We start from the raw sequence: 17,427 nt of genomic DNA, 5'->3' as shown, positions 1-17,427 counted from the left end.
CCAAAATGTCCATTGATGATGAATGGATAAACAAAATGTGGAATATCCATACAACAGAATATTATTCAGCCTTAAAAATAAATGAAATTCCGATACATTCTACAATATAGATGAACCTTGAAGACATTATGCTAAATAAAATAAGCCAGACACAAAAGGACAGATATTGTATTTATTTATTTTTTGTCCTTTTTGAGACTGGCCGCACCGCACTCAGCCAGTGAGTGCTGTGAGCGCACCGGTCATCCCTATATAGGATCCGAACCCGCGGCGGGAGCGCTGCTGCACTCCCAGCGCCGCTGCACTCCCAGTGCCGCACTCTCCCGAGTGCGCCACGGGCTTGGCCCCAGATATTGTATTTAAATAAGGTATCTAGAATAGTCAAATTTATAGACAGAAAGCAGAATAGTGGTTGCCAGGGGCTGAGGGAGGAATAGGGAGTTATTGTTTAATGGGTACAGAGTTTCTGTTAGAGATGATTAAAACTTCTGGAAATGGGTGGTGGTGATGGTTGTACAGCAATGTGAATTTACTTAAGTGCCACTGAACAATAAACTTAAAAATCTATTATGAGGGTAGATCTCATGTTAAGTGTTCTTACCACAAGAACCATAAAATTTTTAAAAACTGTCAAATTGGTCTATTTTATGTTATGTAAGTATTACCACAATTTAAAAAAATGCCAAAAAAGTTACATCTGTATATACTGATGTGGAAATATTCCTATACACCTTCTGTTGTAAAAAACTAAAAATCATGCAGGAATACTGTAGTAATTTGAAAAGCTTATAAAAATATTTACAGAAATGCTTTTTAGGGCTGGCCCAGTGGCGCACTGCTACAGTGCGCCGCTTGGGAAGTGCGGCGGCACTCCCGCCGAGGGTTCGGATCCCACGTGCAGACCTGCGGCTCACTGGCTGAGCGAGGAGCGGGGGCAACACCGAGGGTTGCGATCCCGTTGCCGGTCCCGGTCCGGTACGGGCGCGACACTGAGGGTTGCGATCCGTTGCCGGTCACGAAAAAAGACAAAAAGACAAAAAAAAAAAGAAATGCTTTTTAAAGCTACCTCCCAGTTCTAAAGTTGCACTTTGATTAATTTGATTGTTTCTCATGTTTCCATTAGCAACATACTTGTAAACCACTTCTACAGATGGCTAATCTTATCTCTTAGGTGACAATTGTCATTAAAATTTCAATGAGTAATTCTTTTTTCCAGTTCTTAGCTTCCCATGTACTCATTACAACACTAATCATTTTATCTGACAATACCCCTCACTAATCAATTCCCAGTTAAAATTATTAAACACTCATGTCCAGTAGCAAGAAAAAAAATTGAATCCTCAAAACAGATGGGTAGGGATATGCTTTCAAATCTAGGATGTATGGAAAATGAAAACATGAAACTCCTTGGTGATTCCCAGAGGAAATAACATTAACAGTAATCAATCCACTGTGTGGCATATCAAATAAGTACTGTAGAAGCCTTAGTGGGATCATTTGGAATCTGACAGAAGCCTTGTGGAAGTGGTTTGATGGGAGGTGGCTATATGCATAGCTATTACACATAGAAAAAAAAGACTGGCAGAACATATACCAAAACAATAATATTGATTATCTCTGGGGAATAGGTGCTGTGGATTGAATGTCCCCCCAAATCGCTGAAATTTAATCACCACTGTAATAGTGTTAAGAGGGTGGGAAATCCTATTATGTTAGTTGAAAGGTGGGGCCTTTAAGAAGTGATTGAGGGCCGACCCCGTGGCGCACTCGGGAGAGTGCGGCGCTGGGAGTGCAGCAGTGTTCCCACCGCGGGTTCGGATCCTATATAGGGTTGGCCAGTGAGCTCACTGGCTGAGCGTGGTGCGGGCAACACCAAGCCAAGGGTTGCGATCCCTTACTGGTCACAAAAATGAAAAAAAAAAAAAAAAAGAGTAGTGATTGAATTATGAGGACTGTGCCCTTGTGAGTGTATTGATCCATCCATGGAGTAATGGTCGTGATTCTGATGGCTTTAAAAGGAGAGCAACTGGGAAGCTTAGCTCTCTCTTGCACCTGCCCTTTCACCATATGATACCCTGCATTGCTATAGAGTCACAGCTAGGAAAAGGCCTTCACCAGATGTGTTCCCTGGACTTTGGACTTTACAGCCTCCAAAAATGTGAAAAATAAATTTCATTTCTTTATATATTTTACCCAGTTTCATGTATTTTGTTATAAGCAACAGAAACCTACTAATACAGTAGGGTGACCAGTTTTCTTTCTTTCTTTTCTTTTTTTTTGTTTATCTGTATTTCCTAAAATTTCTAAAATAAATATGATAACTATTATAATAAAAGTCCAAACAATAAAAGTTATCAAAAACATAGTTGGCTTTAATAGTAATTGAGCTGAATCACATTTTCTACCAGCTGTTTCAGTCAGGGAAGTGAACAAAATCTAGGACAAAGTAACAGGTTAGATGGAGACCCAGAGAAAGACTGATTGTACTCTATGATAATATTCTTTAGAATATAAAAGGAAGTAATGAATAGGACTCTCAGCTTTGTTCTTCTATGTCTCTCTCCCTCTCACCTTTCTCTGATTTTGTTCCACACTCTGAAAATCCTAAACTAACTTACATGTGATGGTCACCAGAGAATCTATCAGGAAGATCGTCCCTCTAGACTGGTTCCATCAGTTATCTCCTTTCTCTTCTATTGTCCACATTTTCTTGTCTACCTACAGACATGCTTAACTTTTCTCCATCTTAAACAAACTCAAAACACTACTTCCACCATATCTCATTACAAACTACCATCCTTTCTCCCTCCTTCTCTTCCTAGCCAGATTTCTGGAATGAAATATACATCCACTGTCTGTCCTTTCTCCACTTGTCTGTCCTTTTCCATTCATTCAATTCACTGCTGTCTGGCTTCTGCCATGACACTATCAAACTAAAAAGGAAAGCTTCCTAGTCGCTGAATTCATTGACCCATATTTACATACCTAAGGCTATTGGTTGTTCTTATTTCCCCAAAGTCCCTCTTTTTGGCCTCTGCAAAGAAATGAATGAAATGAAAAGAAACAACACTACTGTCTCCTCATTCTCCTATCTTTCTTACCTTTCCCTGTCAGACTTTCCTCTTCTGTTCAACCCTTACTCATTGGGACTTCCTAGGATTACGTCCTAGTCTCTCTCATCTTCTCACACCACATGGAACAAAGTCCATCTACTTACACAGCTTCAACTATCATGTATACAATGATAGATCACAAAATTCCTGGGCCGGCCCAGTGGCGCACTGGATAGTGCGCCGCTTGGGAGCGCGGTGGCGCTCTTGCCGAGGGTTCGGATCCCATGTGGAGACCGGTTCCCGCTCACTGGCTGAGCGTGGTGCGGGCGTAACACCGAGGGTTGCGATCCCGTCACCGGTCAGTAAAAAAAAAAAAAGACAAAAGGAAAAAAAAAAAAAATTCTTAATACCAGCCCCAAACTCTTGCTTAAGCTCCAGACCTCTATTTCCAAATCACCATTAAGCATTTCTACCTACAAAGGTATCCTAAGTTCCACTGGTCTAAAATTAGACTTGTCTTCTCTACTGCCACAATCTATTGGATTCCTGAATTATATTCTCAATCACAAGCCAGGTTCCCAAGCTAGAAATTTTTGCTTTTGCCTTACCTACCTCTTCTCCCTAACCCTGCGCGTCTAATCAGAAAACACATCTAATACAGTCCTATTGATTTTAACTTATAAATATTGTGTCAAGCATGGCCTTTCCCATGCACTGCTACAATCTTGGTTCAGATTCTTATAATATTAGCTTGGACTATTACAATACCTGCTAACTAGTTCTGCCACCAATCTCTTCCCATTCTAGACCAGTTCCATACTGCTTTCAAAATGAGCTTTACAAAACAAAGCAAAACCCCCTCTTTTTACTCCCCAGTGCCTACAGGATAAAACACAAACTCTTTGGTATAACATACTGGGACACTGTCTAGCTTGCAAGTCTAATTCTCTATTATACCCCAAACCCCTGAATACTAAGATTCTCACCATTCCACAAACACAACAGGCCCTTTTATGTCTCCAAATCTTCGCACACTGTGTTCCCTCCTCTTAGAATGTCCTTCTCTTTCTTCCTCACCTGACAGTGTCTTACTCATCCTTTAGTACAAGGGGTCTTCAAAAAGTTTGTGGAAAGATTCGTATTATCTTTTAATTCAATTTTTCCAAGAATGTTTGGAAGTACCCTTGTATGTGTCTTCTAGGGAAACACAAACTAGCTATCATTTACTGAGCAGTTTTGCTAAACAATTTATATTCATTAGGTTATTTTCATCCTCAATCAATTCTAAGAGACTTGGAGGGGTTAAATAACTTTTCCATCTAGTAAATGGTAGAACTGAAATACAGGTCTTCAAAGCTTGAACCTTTTTTTTTTTTTTTCCTTTTTCCTTTTTTTTGCTTTTTTCGTGACCAGCAACGGATCGCAACCCTCAGTGTCGCGCCTGTACTGGACCGGGACCGGCAACGGGATCGCAACCCTCGGCGTTGCGCCTGCACCTCGCTGAGCCAGTGAGCGGCTGGTCTGTATGTGGGATCCGAACCCTCGGCGGGAGCGCCGCCACACTCCTAAGCGGCGTACTGTAGCAGTGCGCCACCAGGCCGGCCCCAAAGCTTGAACCTTTAACCACTGTGCTACAGGCAATGTGTTTTCTCCCCAGTAGATTGCTGTTTTCTATGCTCCCATAGCACTCTCTTCATCTCTCTGTAATGACAGTTACCACACTAGAATATAATATTTTTGTTTATACAATATCATTCCTCACTAGACTGTAAGATCCATAGTGAAAGGAAGAAATTTACTGATCTTTGTATACCAGTGTGTTTAGCATATTCTAAGTGCTCAATAAATGTCCTCTGTATATGGTTTCTGGAGACAGGGGAAGGAAAGGTGGGAGGGAAAACGGAGAGGTTGGCTAATGGGTACAAAATTACAATTAGATAGGAGGAATAAGTTCTGGTGTTCTATTGCACAATAGGGTGACTATGGTTAACAGTTAAGTTTTTATATTACATAATAGATAGAGGAGAGTCTTTTGAATGTTTTTGCCTCAAAGATATAATAATTACATGAGGTGATTGATACATTAACTACCCTGACCCAATCATTATACAACATATATATGTATCAAAACATCTGATTGGGGCTGGCCCGTGGCTCACTCGGGAGAGTGCGGTGCTGATAACACCAAGGCCCCGGGTTCGGATCCCATATACAGATGGCCGGTTAGCTCACTGGCTGTGTGGTGTTGACAACACCAAGCCAAGGGTTGAGATCCCCTTACGGGTCATCTTTAAAAAAAAAAAAAAAATCTGATTGTACCCCATAACTATGTACAATTATAATATGTCAATTAAAATTTAAAAAGAAAGGAAAAATGTTCACTGTATAAATGAAATTTGAAACCTCTGCCCGGCAGTAGCCTTTTTTTTTTTTTTTTTTTTTTTTTTTTTTTTTTTTTTTTTGCTGCCTTGCTTTTTCTTCTGGCTGTATCCTTTCATTATTCATTCAACTACAAATATTGAATACTGACAATCTGATAGTGTTTAATAAAGATCTCCTTTCATATACTAAGTGAATTCATATGAAGTGATCAACACAGGAATAGGTTAGGAGGCTCTCCTTTAGAACCTTGCTTCTTGAATTAACTTGCTCTTTTAGCAGCCTATTCTGCTGATACATTCTCTTCAACCTATTAATGTTCTCAAGCCTTTGCCTGTCTTAAAAAAAAAACCCAGTGCTCCTTCAACCATGCTTTTTTGTCGAGATACTGCCTGCTTTCCCTTTATCAAACTTCTTCAAAGATTGGTCTGCATTTCCACACCTCCCACTCTTTTTTTTAAAATGTGGAAATACTTTAAGCAAACAAAAAAGAGTAGAAAACAATATAATAAAAACCCATGTATCCACAACTCAATTTGTTAAATATTAACATTTTGTCAAATTTCTTTACTATTTTTTAAAGAAATAAAACATTATTGATATAGTTTAAGCATCATGTGTACCTATCCCCTCCCCATTCCTCTTCCTCCCTCCCCAGAGATAACCACTATTCAGACTTTGGTATTTCTTATTTCCATGCATGTTTTTAATATTTACACTACATGTATGCATCCCTAAAAAATATGTAGTTGTGGGAGATGTGGGAGTATTGGCTCCCAATGAATCATGCCTCCCTGAATCTATACCCTTGGATCTATACCCTTGGATCATCTCCTCCTTCATTGACTCTGGACTTGGCCATGTGATTTGCTTTGACCAATGGAATATCTGCAAATGTGATGCAAGCAGAGGCTTGAAAAGCACTTATACATTAGGGCTTGCCCTCTTGAAATGCTGCCACCACCTGAACAGGTCCAAGCCTTCTGGAGAAGCCACATGAAAGAAAACATAGTCACTGTGGCTGACAGCCTGCCAACTGCCAGACATATGAGTGAGGTCATCTTAGACCATCCAGCCCCCACCAAGCTGCCAGCTGACTGCCACAGCATGAATGAGCCTAGGCAAGACAAGCAGAAGAAATGCCTAGCTGAGTCTAGTCCAAATTATCCATAGGATTTTGAGCAAACAAAATAAATTTTAAGTGACTAAGTTTTGGGGTGGTTTAGCTTTACATGCGTGGTATCTTGTTATACATGTCATGTCACAATTTGCTTCTTTGCTTCATCATATTGAGATCTTTCCATGCTTATACATATAGCTGTAGTTCATTTAAAAATAACTTTAGTAAAGAATTCCTTCATATGAATATACCACAATTTATTTATCCATTCACTTACTAATCGGCATTTGTGTTTCCAGTTTCTCACTACTACAAGCAATACTGCAATGAACACTCTTATGTGGGTCCTTTTGTACTAGGAATGGAATTACTTGGTTGAAAGGTGAAGGCATCTTCAACTTTACTATATACTGCTAAACTGCTTTCCAAAGAGGTTGTACAGATCCTTAATCCCTTATCTCCAATTCTGAAATCCAAAAATTCTCTCAAAAACAAAAGTACTTTTCATAAGTTTGGCCTTTTCACTTTGTTTATGGTGTTTTGGTATTTTCTATACTTAAAAGTTTTTCATTTTAATGAAAAGGATCAAGGTACCTTACTCTTCAACCCAGTATAAGCTGGCTTCTGAACCATACCACTCCGATAAAACTGCTCAATAAGGTCACCAACTACCTCTTAAAAGCCAAACCTCATGGACATTTTCAAGTATAACAGAATAACCAGTTGACCTCTGCAGCATTTGATGTATTAATCTTTCCTACCTTAGAACTTTCACCTCCCTTAGCTTCTTTGACACCACTATCTCCTTCTTACCTCTCTGAATCTCGCTCTCAACCAGCACTCTAACCACCATTAATGGGATATAGCAGTATGCAGCAGGATTCAGAGTTTTCGTAAAAATTACCAGGAATTCATGCTCCCTTTATCTATCTGTAGAATGAGCTATGTATAGCAGGTGTGATATATCATTAAAAACTTACTGTGTAAAAATATTAATGAGTGATTTCCAAGTGAATTCTATACAACAGTGATGTAATATTAATGTCAATGAACTCAGGAGATAAATTACATATCTTCTATATCCTACACTAATTGTTACATGTTCTGTTTGTTTCTCTCCAAGTGTCTGTGTGTTCCATAGACTAGCATATAGTTAGCAGCTGATTAAGGTATATCTTCTCAAGAAGGTAAATTTAGTCACATTCACAATTCTAGCATAAAATATAGGTCAGATCCTGAAAAGAAAAACAACTTATTGTGCAATATTTTGCAACTCTATAGTAATAGTTGTTTTAGGCAAGAATCATAATGCTAAAACTAGTAGGTGAAAATTTGATGAGAAACAAGATATTCTCAAAATGTCTCCCTAAAAGTTAATTAATAGTTGCAAAGGGAAAAATAGTAACTTTACAGTGAAGAAACCTGGCAGACCTTACTTTAACCAACTAATCAAAGTTAACATTACCAATGATGGCACAAATAGATATCATGTGCCTCTTCATATTACACACTGAAAAGGAAGCAAATTACTTCTGTGGTATTCTTACCCAAAATGCTAACTTGAATCTAATCATATGGAAACATCAGACAAAAACAAAATGAGGGACATTCTGCAAAATAACCAGCTAATACACTCCAAAAATACTAATGTCATATGTGAGATAAAATAAAAATAAACATAAACTACAATAATCCAAAAGGGGAAAAAATACTAATGTCATGAATGACAAAGAAAGGCTAAGGAAACTGGTCCAAATTAAAAGAAAGTTGATGATTCCTCAAAATGTTAAACCCAGAATTATCACAAAACCCAGAAATTCACTCCTAGGTATACACCCAAGAGAACTGAAAACAAGTGTTCAAAGAAAACTTTGAAAACATATGTTCATAGAAGCACTATTCACAATGGTGAAAATGTGGAAACAACCCAAATGTCTATTAGTGAATGAATGGATAAACAAAATGTGATATATCCATACAATGGAAAATTATTCAGTCATAAAAAGGAATGAAGTACTGATTCATGTTACAATGTGGATAAACCTTGAAAATATGCTAAGTGAAAGAAGTTAGACACAAAAGAGCACATAGTGTGTGAAATTTACATGAAATGTCCAGAATAGGCAAATTCACAAAGACAGAAAACAGACTGGTAGATGCCAGGGACTTGGGAAGAGAAGGGGCAAATGGGGAGCATTGCTTAATATGTTGGGGTTTTATTTGGGGGTGGTGAAAATGTGTTGGAATTAGAGGTGGTTGTTGCATAATGTTGTGAATGTACTAAAAGCCACGGAATTGTTCACTTTAAAAGAGTTCATTTTATGATATGTGAAGTTCACCTCAATAAAAAAAACCTGAAAGAGATATGAAAACTAAATATAACCTGTTATCTGGAAATTAAACCCTGGACCACATTTTTCTTTACCATAAAGGGCATTAGTGGGACAATTGTTAAAATTTGAATAAAGTGTAGAGATTAGATAGTAGTATTACACTGGTGTTAATTTCCTGATCATGATCATTGTGCTGTAGTAATATAAGAGAATGTCTTTGTTTTTAGGAAAAGTGCTCTAAAGTATTAGGGGTAGAAGAGTCACATGTCTACAAGTTGTATGATTCAAAAAAAAAATAGAGAAAAGAAGAGAAACAAACCAAAGCAGAAGGAGAAAAAGAGAAAGAAAGAGAGGGAGGAGAGAGAGAGAGAATGAAGTAAATGTGGTAAAATATTAACATTTGGGCAATCTGGGGCCGGCCCGGTGGCGCACTGGAGAGTGCGCCGCTTGGGAGCGCGGCGGCGCTACCGCTGAGGGTTTGGATCCCATGTGGTGACCGGTTCCCGCTCACTGGCTGAGCGTGGCGCGGGCGCAAAACTGAGGGTTGCGATACCGTTGCCGGTCCCCGGTACGGGCGCGACACCAAGGGTTGCGATCCCATTACCGGCCAGTAAAAAAGACAAAAAGGAAAAAAAAAAAAACATTTGGGCAATCTGGGTGAAACATATATACTATTTTTACAACTTTTCTCTACCTTACTGTAATTACCAAGATGGGGGAGGGGGAGAGCATACGTTGAGTTTCTGGGGTGCTAGAAATGTTTTATTTCTTTTTTTGGCAGATAGCCGGTAAAAGCGATCTGAACCCTGGACCTTGGTGTTATAACACCATGCTCTAACCAGTTGAGCTAACTGGCCAGCCCTTATTTCTTGATCTGAGTAGTGGTTATATGGGCCTTCACTTTATTTTTTTTTATTTATTTATTTTTTTCCTTTTTGTCTTTTTCCATGTCCGGCAACGGATCGCAACCCTCAGTGTCGCCCCCGCACTGGACCGGGACCAGCAACGGGATCACAACCCTCGGTGTTGCTCCCGCGCCTCGCTCAGCCAGTGAGCGGGAACCAGTCTGTATGTGGGATCCGAACCCTCGGCGGGAGCGCCACCGCACTTCCCAAGCGGCGCACTATAGCAGTGCGCCACCGGGCCGGCCCTGGGCCTTCACTTTATAATTATTTGTTAAATTGTACATATGTGTTGTATGAATTGTCTCTATGTATATTTTATAATTTGGAAAGTTAAAAAAAAACCTTACAGTAAAAAAAATAAAATGTACAGAATGCCTGTGAACATATACTTTTCTTTTGCAGAGAAAAAAGGCCTCTGTCTCTAACATATTCAGCTTCTTTGATGGTATTTGGTGGACTTAAGCTACTGAGAATCCCTGTACAGGTAAACTGGGTGGTGACAGATACTGTGCTTCCCTAGCCTTTCTCCTACTTCTGTCTTTGTATATGTGAAATTTGAGATGCCTCTGGGATATCGAAATGGAGTTATATAGAAGGTACTTGATTTTATCATCTTCCCTATCCCCAACAAACCTCAAATCTTGTCCTCCTGAATTCCTCTGTTGAGTGAATGGTGCTCAAGCCTGAAGCATAGGATTAATTCTTTACATCTATCTCCATTAGTCCCCACATAAAATAAACTTGTACTAACTTGTTATAACACATCTAAACAGGATCCAGTTTGAGGCACTAAGAAGGATAAGACATCAGTTTGAAAAGAGCCCCTATCAGAACAACATGATTTCTGCTAAAGTTAAAGCAACAGCAAACATCAAATTGATGGTGAAGCTTGGTGAAATTATTGATGCTTTATGAAAAGTTTATGGGGACAATGCCCAAAAGAAATCAGCAGTATACAAATGGATAACTTGTTTTAAGAAGGGATGAGATGATGTTGAAGATGAAGCCTGCAGTGGCAGACCATCCACATCAATTTGTGAGGAAAAAATTAATGTTGTTCATGTCCTAATTGAAAAAGGCCGATGATTAAGGGCAGAAACAATAGCCAACACTATAGACATCTCAACTGGTTCAGCTTACACAATTCTGACTTTTTTTTTTTTCCTTTTTGTCTTTTTTTTTCGTGACCGGCAACGGATCGCAACCCTCAGTGTCGCGCCCGTACCAGACCGGGACCGGCAACGGGATCGCAACCCTCGGTGTTGCGCCCGCTCCTCGCTCAGCCAGTGAGCGGCCGGTCTCTATGTGGGATCCGAACCCTCGGTGGGAGCGCCGCCGCGCTCCCAAGCAGCGCACTGCAGCAGTGTGCCACCGGGCCGGCCCCACAATTCTGACTTTTGAAAAATTAAAGTTGAGCAAACTTTCCACTCGATGGGTGCCAAAACTGTTGCACCCAGCTCAGCTGCAGACAAGAAGAGCAGAGCTTTAATGGACATTTTAAACAAGTGGGATCAAGATCCTGAAACATTTCTTCAAAGAACTGTAACAGAGGATGAAACATGGCTTTACCAGTACAATCCTAAAGACAACGCACAATCAAAGCAATGGCTACCAAGAGATGGAAGTGGTTCAGTCAAAGCAAAAGTGGACTGGTCAAGAGCAAAGGTCATAGTGACAGTTTTTTGGGATGCTCAAGGCATTTTGCTTGTTGACTCTCTGGAGGGCCAAAGAGTAATAACATCTGCTTATTATGATAGTGTTTTGAGAAAGTTAGCCAAAGATTTAGCAGAAAAATGCCCAGGAAAACTTCACCAGAGAGTCCTTCTCTACCACGGCAATGCTCCTGCTCATTTCTCTCATCAAATGAGGGCACCTTTGTGAGAGTTTTGATGAGAAATCATTAGGCATCCACCTCACAGTCCTGATTTGGTTCCTTTTTACCTCTTTTTGTTTCCTAATCTCAAAAAATGTTTAAATGGCACCCATTTTTCTTTAGTTAAAAGTGTAAAAAAGCTCTTAAGATACAGCTCTGTGAAGCAAGTGGCCCTCTCTGCTGCTGCCGTAGGTGTTCCTTCACCTAATATGGACCCCATGTCCACTGGTATGAGCCAGCACCCTTGCACCTGCTCCCCACAGCTACTGCCCTGCTCCTGCAGCTCCAGGTCTAGCACTGTGACAGCCGCCAGGCACCCTTGCCCCTCAGAGAGTTGTAAAGAAGAAAGTTCCACTCTTTCTGTCAAAATGAAGTGTGATTTCAACTCTAACCATGTTCATTCTGGACTTAAACTGGTAAAATTTGATGACAGTGGAAGACTAGGTTCCTACACTTCTACATATTTGGAACGTTCTTGTAAAGACTGCATTGAAGACAATGAAAGGTTATCATATATTGGGTCACCAATTATGAGCCCTAGGACTGTAGAACCTGAAACTGAAAGCAAGCCCCCGCATAACAAGGAAAATCAACATGTGCAATAAACACTTAATAGTACAAATGAAATAGAAGAAATAGAAATGAGTGGGTTTTATGAAGACAGTGACTGTTTCTCATTTTCTCAACAATGTGGCCTCAGTGAATATGAAGAGGGTAGCCTTCCCCTGGAGGAAGATTTCAGTGACAATCCACAATCTTGCACGCTACAGATGCAAAGCCAGACCAACATTCAAATAAAAACTTGCTGCCAGTTCTGAAAAAGCGGTTTGTTCAACATTAAAAAAGAATGCTAAACAAAATCCTAAAATAGATCCAGAAATGCTGAAGGAAATTATATCTAATGGAAATTTTAGACTAGAGAATATAATTGGCAGGAAAATGGGCCTAGAATGTGTAGATACTCTCAATGAACTCTTTTAAAGGGGACTCAGAATCTCTTAGTAAATATTCTAACATAGCTCAGTGATATGGACTTAATCAATGTGTCTAAAGTGAGCACAACTTGGAAGAAGATTCTAGAAGATGATAAAGAGGCATTCCAGTTGTACAGTAAAACAGTGCAAAGTTACTGAAAACAACATTAAGTTCTCACCACATGCTTCAACCAGAGAATATGTTATGTTCAGAACTGCATTAGCTTCTGTTCAAAAATCAGCAGCCCAGACTCCTCTCAAAAAAAGATGCTCAAACCAAGTTATCCTGTCAAAGTGATCAGAAAGGTTCAGTCAACACAATGAATTCTCTGAGGTTGCCAAGACTTCGAACAAGAACAAAAGCCTCAAAGCCTGTATTCACTGTAACTCACCTGCAAAATATGATTGCTGTTTACAACGGGCAGCCTGCAAATGAGAAGGCTGTGGATTTCATTATTGTACAAGGTGTCTATGTAATTATCATACCACCAAAGACTTTTCAAGTGGCAGATCCCTAAAAGCCAGTTGTAAAATATGTTCTCTGCCTAGTAATAAAAAAAGCAAAAAGAATTTATGAAGACTGTGATATCTTATTGAATCAATTGTAGCTGATGATGACCATTAGTTAGAAAATGTTAGGATTTAATTTTTTAAAACAAATGTATTGTGATTTTCAATTTTATGTTGAAATCAGTGTAGTATCTGGCATTTTGTCCCAATGGATAAAGAGGATACATAGCCTCTTAAAATATTTTACAATTTAATGTAAAGAAGTTTAAAATTCTCAGTACAAATCAGAAAATTTGAATCTTTTAAGAAAAAAGGAGAATTACTTATTTAGTTATTTGATATTTGTGATTCAGTGGGTAAAATAAAATTTATTCAATTTTACGGTAAAGGAAGGCCATGTAATTTTACCTAGATAACCTTAAATATAAATCCAGTTTACCATCTATTAGCATTTGAGACATGTTATTTGCCTTACCAAATTAATACCAATTGAAATATCAATTTCTGGAGCCTGTTAATTTAAATGTTTTGTCACCTTTCTTTAACCTTTTTTTCAGTGTGTGTATTTCCCAAGAAAGTATCCTTTGTAAAATCTTGCTTATTTTTCTTATTTCTGAAGACTTTTAATATTTTTGAATATATGTAGATATTTTTGTATTTCTACGTGTCAAACTAAGAAAATGTCTCTTTCATATCTACATATAAAAATGAAGTTTGTTACTGTTATGAATAAAATTGCTTAAAAAAATAATGTGGAAAAAATTTCATCGACATGGTTCAATTCCTAGGATCCTGACTTCTTTAGGGATGAACTAAATGGCTGGTATTATCACTTACAAAAGTGTCTTGAATTTAATGGAGCTTATGTTGGGAAATAAACCTTATGTATTTTTTTTTTCCTTTTTGTCTTCTTTTTTCATGACCGGCAACAGATCGCAACCCTCAGTGTCGCGCCCGTACAGGACCGGGACCGGCAACGGGATCGCAACCCTCGGCGTTGCGCCCGCACCTCACTCAGCCAGTGAGCAGCCAGTGAGGCCATGTTCTTAAAAATTATAACACCACCAAACAGATGCTTTTCTCTAAATGCTTCTATTAGACTGTACTTCACTGTGTTGCTTTTTTTTTTCTCTTTTTGGTGACGGGCCAGTAAGGGGATCCCAGCCCTTGACCTTGTTGTTACCAGCACCACACTCTAACCAACTGAACTAACCAGCTAGCACTCCACAAACTTTTTGAAGTCTCCTTATATGTAGTGTGAGGTAAGGGTCCAACTTTATTCTTTTGTAGGTGGCTATCCAGTGTTCCCAGCAAAATTTGTTGACAAGACAATTCTTTCCCCATTGAATGGTCTTGGCACCCTTTTTGAAAATCAATTGTTTTTCAAATAATTTTGTTTTGGGACTCTCAATTCTATTCCAATGGTCTATATGTCTGTCCTTATGCCAGTACCATACTGTCATAATTACTGTAGCTGTATAGTAAGTTTGAGATCAGAAAGTGTGAGTCCTCTAACTTTGTTCTTGTTTTTCAAGATTGGTTTGGCTATTCTGGATCCCTTGAATTTTCATTTGAATTTTAAGTTCAGTTTGCCAATTTTTGCAAAGAAGCTAGATGGAAATTTAATGGAGAACTGCACTGGATCTGTAGATCAATTTGGGGAGTAATGACATTTTAACAATACTATGTCTAATATTCCATGAAATGGATATCTTTCCATTTATTTAGGTCATATTCAAATTCTTTTTTTTTTTTTTTCCTTTTTTCGTGTCCGGCAACGGATCGCAACCCTCAGTGTCGCGCCCGTACCGGACCGGGACCGGCAACGGGATTGCAACCCTCGGTGTTGCTCCCGCACCTCGCTCAGCCAGTGAGCGGGACCCGGTCTGTACGTGGGATCCGAACCCTCGGCGGGAGCGCCACCACACTCCCAAGCGGCGCACTGTAGCAGTGCGCCACCGGGCTGGCCCGTATTCAAATTCTTTTAAGAGGGCTGCTGATTAACTCAGTTGGTTACAGCACGGTGCTGATAACACTAAGGTCCAGGGTTTGATCCCTATCCAAAAAAATAAGTCTTTTAACAATGTTTTGTAGTTTTCAGAATATAACTTTTGTACTTCTTCTGATAAATGTATTTCTAATTACTTTATTCTTTTTGATGCTATTAAAAATGGAACTGTTTCCTTAATTTCATTTTGATTGTTCTTGGCGAGCATATAAAAAATACCATTGATTTTTGTATATTTCTCATATTCTGCAATCCTGCTAAACTCATTTATTCTGATCATTTTTAGTAGATTTCTTAGGATTTTCTATATATAGGACTATGTTATACAAATATAAATAGTTTTACTTCTTTTTTTCCAATCTGGATACTTCATATTTCTTTTTCTTGCCTAATTGTTCTGCCTAGAACCTCTAAGTACAATGTTGAAAACAAACAGCAAAAGTTGACACACTTTTCTTGCTCCTGATCTTATAGGGAAAGCATTCAGTCTTCACCATTATACACTATGTTGGCTGTGGGGTTTTCATAGATGTCCTTTACCAGGTTGAGGAAGTTCCCTTTGTTCATATGTTATGGAATGTTTTTCTCATGAAAGGGTTTTGAACTTTATCAGACACTTTTCTGCATCTACTGAAATCATCATGTGGTTTTTGCCCTTTATTCTATTTATTTTCAGGTGCTAAACCAACCTTGTATTATTGGGAAAAATCCCACTTAGTCATGGTTTATAACCCTATTTATATATTGCTGGATTTGCATTGCTAGTGTTTTGTCAAGGATATTTATGTCTATATTCATAAGAGATTCTGGTCTGTAATTTTCTTTTCTAGTGATATCTTTGGGTTTGGTATCAGGACCCCCATTGAATGAGTTGGGAATTGTCCCCCCCTTCTATGTTTTGGAGGAATTTGTGAAAAATTGGTATTAATTCTTCCATAAATGTCTGGTAGAATTCACTAGTGAAACCAACTGTACCTGGACTTTTCCTTGGGGGAAGTGTTTTGATTACTAATTCAATCTTTTTATTTGTTTAGATTTATTTAGATTTTCTATTTCTTGTTGAGCAATATCAGTTACTTTGTGCCTTTCTAGGAATTTGTCCATTCCATCTAGGTTATTTATTTGTTGATATATAGTTGTTCATAGTATTCCCTAATAATCTTTTTATATTTCTAATGTGAGTAGTGATGTCCTTACTTTCATTCCTGATTTTAGTAATGTCAGTCTTCTTTTTTTTCTTGGTTAGTCTACCTAAAGATTTGGCAATTTTGTTTGTCTTTTCAAGGAACCAACTTTTGGTTTCACTGATTTTTCTCTACTGTTTTTCTTCTCTCTATTTCATTAATTTCCATTGTAATCCTTATTATTTCCTTCCATCTGTTTGCTTTGGGTTTAGTTTATCTTCTTTTTCCATTGTCTTCAAGTGGAAGACTTGGTTACTAATTGGCAATCTTTCTTTTCTAATGTAGGCATTCATAGCTGTAAGTTTCCCTATAAGCACTGCTTTAGTGCCATCCTATAAGTTTTGGTATGTTGTGACTTTATTTTTATTCATCTCATAGTATTTTCTAATTTCCCTTGTGATTTCTTCTTTGAACCATTGCTTTTTCAGGAACGCATTGTTTAATCTCCACATATTTGTTAATTCCCCAAGTTTCTTTCTGTTATTAATTTCTAATGTCACTCCAGTATGATCAGAGAACACAGTTTGTACAATATCCATCACTTTGAATTTGCCAGGGCCTAGCATTATAGTCTATCCTGCAGAATGTTCCACATGTAGTTCAGAGGGATGTGTATTCTTCTGTTGTTGGATGTGGTGTTCTACAGATATATTAGGTCTAGTTTGTGTATAATATTGGTTAAGTCTTCAGTTTCCTTGTTGATCTTCTGTCCAGTTGTTCTACTCATTATTGAAAGTGGGATATTGAAGTCTCCAACTATTATTGTTGAATTGTCTGTCTCCCTTCAATTCTTTGCTTCGCATGTTTTCAGGTTATGTTGTTTGGAGCATATATATCATAACTCTTATACAAGTATATATGTTAAGGGACTTGTATGTAAAACACATATATTTTTACAACTTAAAAATAAGACAAGTAATCCAATTTAAAAATGGACAAAGAAGACCTCTGGTTTCCAGTCCAGTAGGTAAGGGTCTTAGAAGTCACCATTCTGGGGCTGGCCCAGTGGTGCACTGGATAAGTGCGCCACTTGGGAAGCGCGGCGGCGCTCCCGCCTGAGGGTTCGGATCCCACATACAGACCGGTTC

At 38.6% G+C, this 17,427-nt stretch overlaps 1 protein-coding gene and 1 pseudogene across 1 annotated transcript in view; one reads left to right on the top strand and one right to left on the bottom strand.

The window, feature by feature from the left end:
• The window catches only part of SNX12 (sorting nexin 12), a 109,521-nt gene that overhangs the window by 52,387 nt on the left and 39,707 nt on the right, over positions 1-17,427 (bottom strand). The window lies entirely within an intron of this gene.
• On the top strand, positions 12,005-12,935 carry LOC103586324 (annotated as a pseudogene).

Source organism: Galeopterus variegatus, unplaced genomic scaffold (assembly GCF_000696425.1).
Source record: "Galeopterus variegatus unplaced genomic scaffold, G_variegatus-3.0.2 Scaffold331, whole genome shotgun sequence".
In the NCBI taxonomy this organism is placed as follows: Eukaryota; Metazoa; Chordata; class Mammalia; order Dermoptera; family Cynocephalidae; genus Galeopterus; species Galeopterus variegatus.
This window is presented reverse-complemented; position numbering and strand designations above follow the sequence as displayed.